Source organism: Enhydra lutris, unplaced genomic scaffold (assembly GCF_002288905.1).
Source record: "Enhydra lutris kenyoni isolate GAN:26980312 unplaced genomic scaffold, ASM228890v2 scaffoldscaffold6, whole genome shotgun sequence".
NCBI lineage: Eukaryota > Metazoa > Chordata > Mammalia > Carnivora > Mustelidae > Enhydra > Enhydra lutris.
This window is the reverse complement of record NW_019154090.1, coordinates 38746320-38755927: the sequence shown is the minus strand read 5'-3', so window position 1 is coordinate 38755927 and position 9608 is coordinate 38746320. Positions and strand designations below refer to the sequence as shown.

The 9608-nt window shown below is 38.0% G+C and overlaps 1 protein-coding gene across 1 annotated transcript in view; it reads left to right on the top strand.

Annotated features, from left to right (window-relative positions):
• Positions 1-1638: 1638 nt before the first annotated feature.
• LOC111141831 (taspase 1) overlaps positions 1639-9608 on the top strand; it is a 271125-nt gene continuing 263155 nt past the window's right edge. Inside the window, exon 1 of the mRNA XM_022494662.1 lies at positions 1639-1673. The gene's annotated coding sequence lies outside the window, so the exon portion shown is untranslated. The remainder of the gene's footprint in view (positions 1674-9608) is intronic.

Here is a 9608-nt window from a genome sequence, read left to right as displayed (position 1 = left end):
TCTGTAGTTATTGATATAAATAAAATAAAAACGATTTCATCCCTAACTTAATCCAATCTTATTTCTGTTAGTAGCTTCATTTATATTCTGGTACAAAACCTTTTAACCATTTTCCACATATACTGTCTATGTATGTATATGTAAATATACATAAAAATAAACAGACATGCATACATAAATGGGATGTAAGATATTTTGGATTTTTAAATCATGTCTTTGATAGCTTTTCAGCTGAGTACTTAAAAAATGGTTGCATCTTCATATAGTTTGCATTTTTATAACTGAATTAGCTGGTCCATATTGATAGAAATTCACACAACCATTTTTTCTTTTCTCCTACATGAACTATGTTTCAATAAATCTTGAGCAGTGCCAAGCTTGTAGAAATTATTTGATAAATACTTTTTGCATGAATAGATGTATATATCTTGGTGCACATATGGGAATATTGTAGGTAGACTCTTGAAAGTAGATATTCTGGGTCAAAGGGTAAGCACACTTAAAATTGCAGTAGATGGGGGGAGGGGGGTTGGGGGGGTGGGATTATGGACATTGGGGAGGGTATGTGCTATGGTGAGTGCTGTGAAGTGTGTAAACCTGGCGATTCACAGACCTGTACCCCTGGGGATAAAAAGATATTATATGTTTAAAAAAATAAAATTAAAAGAAAAAAAAAGAATCACTGCAAAAACAAACAAACAAACAAACAAACAAACAAAAAAAAAACCAAAAAACAGTACCTACAAAGCACAATAAAGCAAAGTACAAAAAAAAAATATTGCAGTAGATGACTATCAAACTGTCACCCCAAAATTTGTGCAAGTCTTTATTGCACCAGCAATGAACAAGAGTGATTGTTTTCTCAATCCTCACCAACACTATATAGTATCAGTCCTAAAATTTTATATAATCAGAAGAGGATTGCTATTTTTATCTGCAATTAAAATAATCGCCTCCCCCTCCCCAGGTGGAACGCCTTTTCATAAATTGTACGTCTAGTAAGGGCCCAGGTCACGTTAAGCTTCTGATCTGGGGACCATACTTAGAGCTACTACTTTCAATCTCTGCTTTCTAAAACAGGTTTAAAGGTGGTTATTTGTTAAAGGACCCATGTTAATAGTTACAAGGAAACATTAAATGGATTACTTTGTTACTGGTCTTGCTCTTAGAAGCGAGACGGTAAAAGAAAGGTCACTCACACTTTGATTCTCCCCAGGGCAGGGCGGGCCCCCACCTCCCACATAGAATCCTGGCATAACTCCAGTTTTCCCTACTGTAACAGGGAGGCTGCAAGGACTGAAAAAATTTAAGCTCTGAAGTGACATCTCAATAAATCATGGCTACTTTAACTTCATTTCCTATCACATTGCTGGTCTGCCAACCACTTGGATCAGAAGCGGGGACTGGCTCATTAAGAGTCTGGGTTAAAAGAGACTGGCAGCGGCGCCTGCGCAGCTCAGAATGAGGCTCCAGGTGAAGTCTGCGTGGAACTTCACCCGCCAGGTGCAGTGTTCGGAAGCAGTGGGCAGAGTCTGAGCCCCGCGTGGGCGTTTGCTTCCGGCCACGTGCTACGCGCATACCCAATGGGAAAGCTTGATGTCAGCCCCGCTTCCTCACCCTGGCAACGGGCGGGTGACTACTTCCGGTGCTGTGAGGGCTCGGGGCTGACGCTGGTGAGTGTCTCTCTTTCTCACGCTGTCCGCGCCGCTGCCGCCGCTGCGGCGCTGCCTCTGTCCAGGCCCGCGCGCTCGCTGGGACATCCTCTTCGGGGCCGGGAGGGGGCGGCGCGCAGGATGCCCACTGCCTGGGGCGGTGCTGAAGGAGCGGATCCGGGACGTCCCTCGACCCCTCGGTCGCGCGTGGCGCCCGTGCCGGTCCCTTCTCAGCCTTGGCTCTAGCCTGGCAGTCTTATTCCTTCTCCGGGGAAGGAACTGTCTGTGTGCGGGCAGTCCTCGCTCTCCTTCACTAACTTTGCACTCGCGGGCTGCGGGGTTCTCCGAGTCAGAGGCTCGCAGAGACCCGAGGGTGTGCGCGCTAGTCCTGCGTGGCGGGTTGGGGCCAGAGCAGCCCCGCGGTGTTAGAGCGGCCTGGTTAGAGTCTCTCAGGACATTAGCATTTACTGGTCCGGAGGCGGAGGAGGCAAGGACCGAGAAGATGGAGAAGGAGCAGCTGGAGAGGAGGGTGGAAAAAAGGAGCTGGAGGTGCTCTGGAAATAGAGGGCATCGTGTTTCCGGAAGGAGAGAGTAACTTGACTCGCCCCTGTAGGGGAGGGGAAATGAAAGGTATTTTCGGGACCATGTGACTGAGATCGTTGAACACTAAGCTAAGGAATTTTTATACACTCGGGAGTTTAGTAATTTCCTTTTTGGTTTGTTTAAATAAAACTCCCCCCATTTGTAAAAAGCAGTGCGTGCTTATTAATGAATATCTGGAAAATGCAGGAATAATTAAAAAGCGATCACCTACAGTTTCACCAACCCAGCATTTTGATCCCTCTCTATTTTTTTATAACATTTTTTAACCTGTTTATGATCATAGCTTGTGTTAGATATGATTATAACCAGAAAGTATAATTGTTGTACATTGCGTCCATTGCCTAGATCGATCTTTTATTAAGATACAATTCACATACCATAAACCCACCCTTTTAAATTGTAAATTTTAGTAGTTTTTACTATATTCATAAAGTTGTGCACCTATTACCACTATCTCATTCCAGAACATTTTCATCATCTCCAAAAGGAACTCTACCCATTACATTCACTTCCCATTTGCTCCCCCAGTCCCTGGCAACCACTAATTAGATTCTCCCGTCTCCTTGCTCCTCCCGTCCCTAGCAGCCACTAATCTACTTCTGTGTCTGTAGATTTTCCTATTCGGAACATTTCTGGTAAATGGAATTACAGAACGTGTGGCCTTTTGTATCTGCCTTTTTAGATTTAGCATAATGTTTTTAAGGTTCATCCATGTTGGTTTTGTATCAATACTCCATTCCTTTTTATGGCTGAATAATATTCCATTACACACACACACACACACACACACACACACCCCACATTTTGTTTATCCATCATTAGTTAATGGACAGTTGAGTTGCTTCCTCTTTTTGACTATTGTGAATAATTCTGTAAAGATCCATGTACAGGTTTTTGTGTGGATATATGTTTACATTTCTCTTAGATATATATCTAGGAGTGGAATTGCTGGGTCATATGGTAACTCTGTTTAGCTTTTTGAGGAACTGCCAGATGTTTCTGAAAGTGGTCTGCACTAGCAGGATATGAGAGTTCTGATTTCTCCATATCCTTGTTAAAACTTAATATTTGTCTTTGAGGTATACCTATGATGTTGGTACCTCACTGTGGCTTTGATGTCCATTTCCCTGAAGGATGGTAATGTTGAGCATCTTTTCCTATGCTTATGAGCCCTTTGTGTTATCTTTGGAGAAATGTCTGTCCAATTCCTATGCTCACTTTTATATTGAATTTTAAAAAATTTTGAAGTTGTATGAGTTTTTTTTTAATAGAAGAGGTTTTTTATTTTTTAAGATTTTATTTATTTATTTGACAGAGAGTGAGAGAGGGACACAAGCAGAGGGAGTAGGGAGGGAGAAGCAGGCTTCCTGCTGAGCAGAGTGTCCAATGCAGTCCTGGGATCATGTCCTGAGCCAAAGGCAGGTGCTTAATGACTGAGCCATCCAGGTGCCCCAAACATTTAAACTTTTGGTGAATTCTAATTTATCTATATTTTCTTTGGTTGGTTGTGCTTTTGGTGTCATGTCTAAAACCATGGCCAAATACAAGATTTTGAAGATTTACTACTGTGTCTTCTCCTAAGAGTTTTACAGTTTTAGTTCTTGCATTTAGTTCTTGGTCTATGTGGATCAAGGAATAGGTAGGTAGCATAGGTAGGAATCCAGGTTCATTCCTTGTATGAGCCTATCTGTTTTTTCCAGCACCATTTTTTGAAAAGACTATCCTTTCCCTATTTAAATTTTTTTAAAGGGGGCAGAGGGAAAGGGAGAGAATCTTAAACAGGCTCCACACCCAGCATAGATCCCGACGTGCATTTCCATCTTATGACTCCGAGATCATAACCTGAGCCAAAATCAAGAGTTGGATGCTGAACTGACAGAGCCACCCTGGCGCCCCATCCTTTCCTTATTTAATGGTCTTGGCACCCTTGTTGAAAACCAATTGACCATAAATAATGTAGGTTATCATTTTTTTAACCATTTCTCTATGTTGGACATTTGGGTCACTTCCAGATTTTTATTTTTTTAAATTATCCTGTGTTAAACACAGCATAACGGGCATAAAGCCTTTTCTGTTTTTGAAGTTATTTTGGTAGAAAGTGTTCTCAGAAGTGAAATTACTGGGTCAAAGATGAAATGAGTGTGTTTTGGAGCTCATTGAATGAGGCATTAAACCTTCAATGTCAAGATGTTAAGAGCAGCAGAATGCTTCTTTATTAATCAGTTGCTATTGCTTAAGGGCTGGATTTCTATAAAAGCCTTTTGCTGTAAGATGGATGGATTCCCTGACTTATTCTTTCGACTGCTTCTAAGAGACTAAGTAAATCTAGAGGGAAAAATTCAACACTGGGGCAAACAGGACATGTCATAGTTTTTTAAATGGTATAAAGAGAAAAAAAGTGTCATCACATGCAGTAGGAAAGTAAAAGTCTTTGAGAGAACTGGGGTCAAGATTTAGATTTAAAATCAGTGCCTTGAAAGTCCCTGGAGCAAAAATGTTTTATTCTGAGTTTTTCTTCTGACCTTGATAATCAGTTTAATTTGGGTTCATCTTAGTTTCAGAGATGGCTAATTTAAATATTTTTAGTAGATAGTACCTGGTTAAAAAAAAAAAATCAAATGCAAAAGGCTATTAGGAGAAAATCAAGTTTCCTTTTCATTTTGCCCTTCAGTCTCCCAGTTCTCCTTGGAGGTATCCATGGTAGTATTGTTACTTATGTTTTAATAGACTAGTTTATACATAGAGTATCTCTGGAAAGGTAGTTTATACAAAATTATACATTTTAAGGCTTTTGATACTTCCTGATAAATTCCTTTTCAAAATGGTTACTTACCTCAGTTTATGGTGGCAGTACAGTGCTAGTTAGGAAGATTCCATTTTTATTTCTATTTCTCTGAATATTCTTTCCTTAATATTCGATATCCCATATATTTCCTCTTGTGTATATTGTCTGCTTATGTCTTTTGGCATGCCGTTCATTTTGACTGGAGTTGTCCTTTATGAGATTTATTTTGGCAGCCTTTTGTAGTTGTTTTCCTATAGTCTGGATTTGGGGAGAAAAGTTAAAGTGCTTTTGTAACATTTATGCTAAGAGGTATATGAGCTGAACAAAGGTGGAGGCAGTAGGGGAAAGGAGGTTAAATGCTTGAGGGAGAAATTTGGAAGATTTGGGAAGTGGGTGCAGTCCAGGATGACTTCAAGGTAAGTTAGAAAAGGATTAGTGCTATTAAAAATAAGGAGTGATGTGGAAATAACTAGATTTCTGTGGAAAAATGAGATTGTTTTGGGTAGGTTAAGAGTGAAGAGGATCCAGGTTGAACTAAGCTATCCAGGAGACTTGTGGCTAGAGCTCAAGAAGCAGAAGATAAAGAGTTACAAATAATCTGATTTACTGAGAGGATTCTTTTGAAAGGTTGGCAGTGGATGAAATTGCTGAAGGAGACATTTGAGAATAGACCTGTGGACAGGGAGTCATGTAAGAGGACAAGCTTGGAAAGGGTTAGGGGGGACCTGAACAGCTAGGATGGTAGATTGGCATGCTTGCCAAGAAGAGCAGGGGATGTAGAGAACAAAGGTTGCAAGCATGAGAGTAAGAAAAGGTCATTAGGTTTGGTAACTTGGAAAAGATACCCTTTTGGGAAAAGATATAGTTTATGGGAATCAGGAAACTTGTTTTTCCCAAACAACTTTATTTATTTATTTATTTATTGGTCTTTTTATTTATTTTTAAATTATTTTTATTAACATATAATATATTATTTGCCCCAGGGGTAGAGGTCTGTGAATCATCAAGATTACACATTTCACAGCACTCACCATAGCACATATCCTCCCCAATGTCCATCACCCAGCCACCCTATCACTACCCCCACCCCCCAGCAACCCTCAATTTGTTTTGTGAGATTAAGAGTCTCTTATGGTTTGTCTCCCTCTGGATCCCATCTTGTTTCATTTTTTTCTTCCCTACCCATCCCCCTCCACTTGTCCCGCCTCTCAATCCAAACAGCTTTATTAAGATAGAATTCATTTATCATATAAATTTATGCACTTTTAAAGTGTACAACTCAGTGGTATTTAGTATATTCAGAATTGTGCAACCATCACCACAATCAATTTTAGAATATTTTTATTGCCACCAAAAGAAAGCCTGCCCACATTAGCAGTCACTCTCCAATTCCCCTTTAGCTTCCCAGGCCAAGGCAACAATTAATCTACATCTGTCTTTTTAGATTTGCATACTCTGAACATTTCACATAATTGGAAACATGCAGTATGTGGCCTTTTATGTCTGACTTCTTTCGCTGTTTTCAGGGTTCATTCATGCCATAGTATGTATCAGTACTTAGTTATTTTTTTATGGCTAGTTAATGTTCCATTGTATGAATGTACCACATTTTGTCTAACCATTATCAGTTCATGGACATTTGAGTTGTTAGCACTTTTTTTTTTTTTTTAAAGATTTTATTTATTTATTTAACAGACAGAGATTACAAGTAGGCAGAGAGGCAGGCAGAGAGAGAGGAGGAAGCAGGCTCCCCGCTGAGCAGAGAGCCCGATGTGGGGCTCGATCCCAGGACCCTGAGATCATGACCTGAGCCGAAGGCAGCGGCTTAACCCACTGAGCCACCCAGGCGCCCAGCACTTTTTGACTATTAGGAATAATTCTGCCATAAATATCCATGTACAGTTTTTTTGTGGACGTGTTTTCTTTCTCTTTGGTATATACCTGTGAGTGAAATTACTGGGTCATATGCTAACTTTTTGTTTACTTTTTGTTGCGACTATTGCAGAGGATGGACAAGTTGTCAGTGCTTTAGAAATAATAAAATGAATTTTAATATCATCACTAGTGGGAAATTGCAAAATGTCCATTTTCAAGCATATTCAGAAATAAAGGCATTATAAAAAATGAGCTGTACAGTTGTTTTCTGTTGTGTAAAAACTGTAACATGCTTATACATTTCCTTTCACTGGAAATTTTGTGTGTTGAATGTTACCTCAAAGCTTAGCTGAAATGTTAGGCATTTTTCTTGCAGATCAGTATGTTGATGTAAATATGCTTCATCAATTTCAAATAATGATTTGTAATAATGAAATGAATACAAATGTGATAAAAAATAATCCCAGGGATATTCGATGTTAATCTACAATAATGATTTATTTTTTACTTCTTAGTCTGAACTCTAGAGATCAAATACTATAATTTTTTAAAAAATTTGAATTACCTGTAATTTGCATGGCCTCAGAAGTTCAAGATCCAGAAAAACAAAAGCAAAAACAGAAAAACAAAACAAAACAAAAACTTTTGGGACCAGTATTGTTGGTTGGCCATGTTTTTATCCATTCCCGCCCTAGGTGGGATGCATGTTGAGAACCCTCAGCATATGGTATTTGCCCTCTTAGTGAAGTTTTCAGGTGAGGTCTCATAGGCTTGCTCTATTTTGGAACTTGGGATTTAGCTAGTTATTTCATGTTTCCATAAATAAATAAATGAATAAAAAAGGTGGTTTTTTTTGAAAGTCGTATGTTCAGATTTTTCAATATTGAAAGGTATAAACTTTGAACAATAAAATTTCCATTCCACCTTTGTCCATCCATCATTCAAATCTTCTTTGGGTGACCACTATTATACTATATTTTGGGGCATATTTTTCCAGATTTGTGCTTTGCATATATACTTAGCTGTATTATTTTTTTCTCCCCTCCCTCAAAATATGGCATTGCATATATTTCTGTGCTGTGCCTTTTTTACTTACCAAAACTATAAGATTAGTCAATCTGTATTGTATATCAAGAATATTGTCATTTTTTTTCCAGTGGCTGCATTTATTTTAACCACTTACATCAAGACATATTGTTGGTTCATATCTTTCAGAGTGCATTTGTAATTTTGATTGATTTTGCCAGAATGCTCTTGTTGAGTTTTGTCATCTTATGCTGCCACTAGCAGTTGTGTGAGAATTCTTGTTTCTCAATAGCCTCAAAACCTGGTATCATTTTGATGTTGGTCATCCCAAGTTAAAGTGGCATTTGGGTGTAGTTTTATTTTGTATCTCTCTTTTGAGTGAGATTTAGCATCTTTTGATTTGTTTACACTGTTATACAATTTTTCTGTTAACTGGGATTTGCCCATTTGCCCTTTGTTGCCTTGTTTTAGTCATTTGTTGGAATTCTTTATTTATTAGGCCAGTCAGACCATTAATGGGTTTAGAGTTAAACGAAAGCTAATGTTAGAGTAGAAGTTGCTTCCTTTCTAATTGAAATGCCATATTGCAGTGCTTCTCAGACCATCTCTGGTGTAAAAGACCAGCTTTAAAAATTTTTCAATCCATTGTTGACTATTTTTTACAAAATGCAAAAGAACCAAATCTAAAACCAAAAAAAAGCCAAGCCCCAAACAAAACTGAAATATGAAACTGTGAATGAAAGATAAAAATAATGGAATATTACGCAGCCATCAAAATTTGAGCTCTTACCATTTGCAATGATGTGGATGGAATTAGAGGGTATTATGCTAAGCAAAATAAGTGAGTCAAAGAAAATTATTATATGATCTCACTGATATGTGGAATTTAAGAAGCAAGGCAGAGGATCATAGGGGAAGAGAGGAAAAAATGAAACAAGAGAAATTGAGAGAGGGAGACAAACCATAAGAGACTCTTAATCTTAGGAAATAAACTGAGTGTTGCTGGAGGGGTGGAGGTGTGTGGGATGGGATAAAGGAGTGATAGACACTGGGAAGGGTTTGTATTGTAATGAGCACTGGGTATTAAGTAAGACTGATGAATCACAGACCTGTACCCCTGAAACAAATAATATATTATATGTTAATTAATTGACTGTAAATAGAAAAGAATAAAAAATATAAAAATAAAAACTCAATTTTATTATATTTAATAGATAATATTGCTTCAAAAATATAAACAAAAAGGAAAAAATATAAAAAGTGTACATATTGTTGAAAATGTGTATATAAACCAATTAATATATGAATAAAATAAGTCTCTTGCAGACTGGTAGCAAACCCTGATCTGCAGACCACACTTTGAGTAACACAATTTTTTTGGATTAGGCAACTAAGTCACTTTTTATGCTACTATTTATGTTTTATATTGGCAAAGAAAGACTTATACCCCTCCCTACTTCTCAGTTCAGAATAGGGTATAGATTTTATCTAACATTGTGAAACTAGGTATCTTATTGTGGTAATCATTTCACAGTATGTGTGTGTGTCAAATTGTTTTGTATACCTTAAAATTATATAATTTTATATGTTATGTCATAGTAAAGCTGGGGAAGAAAAAGTTGGCTGTAATAATAGACTTTATATCGAGGCTTGGTGGTGTTAATCAG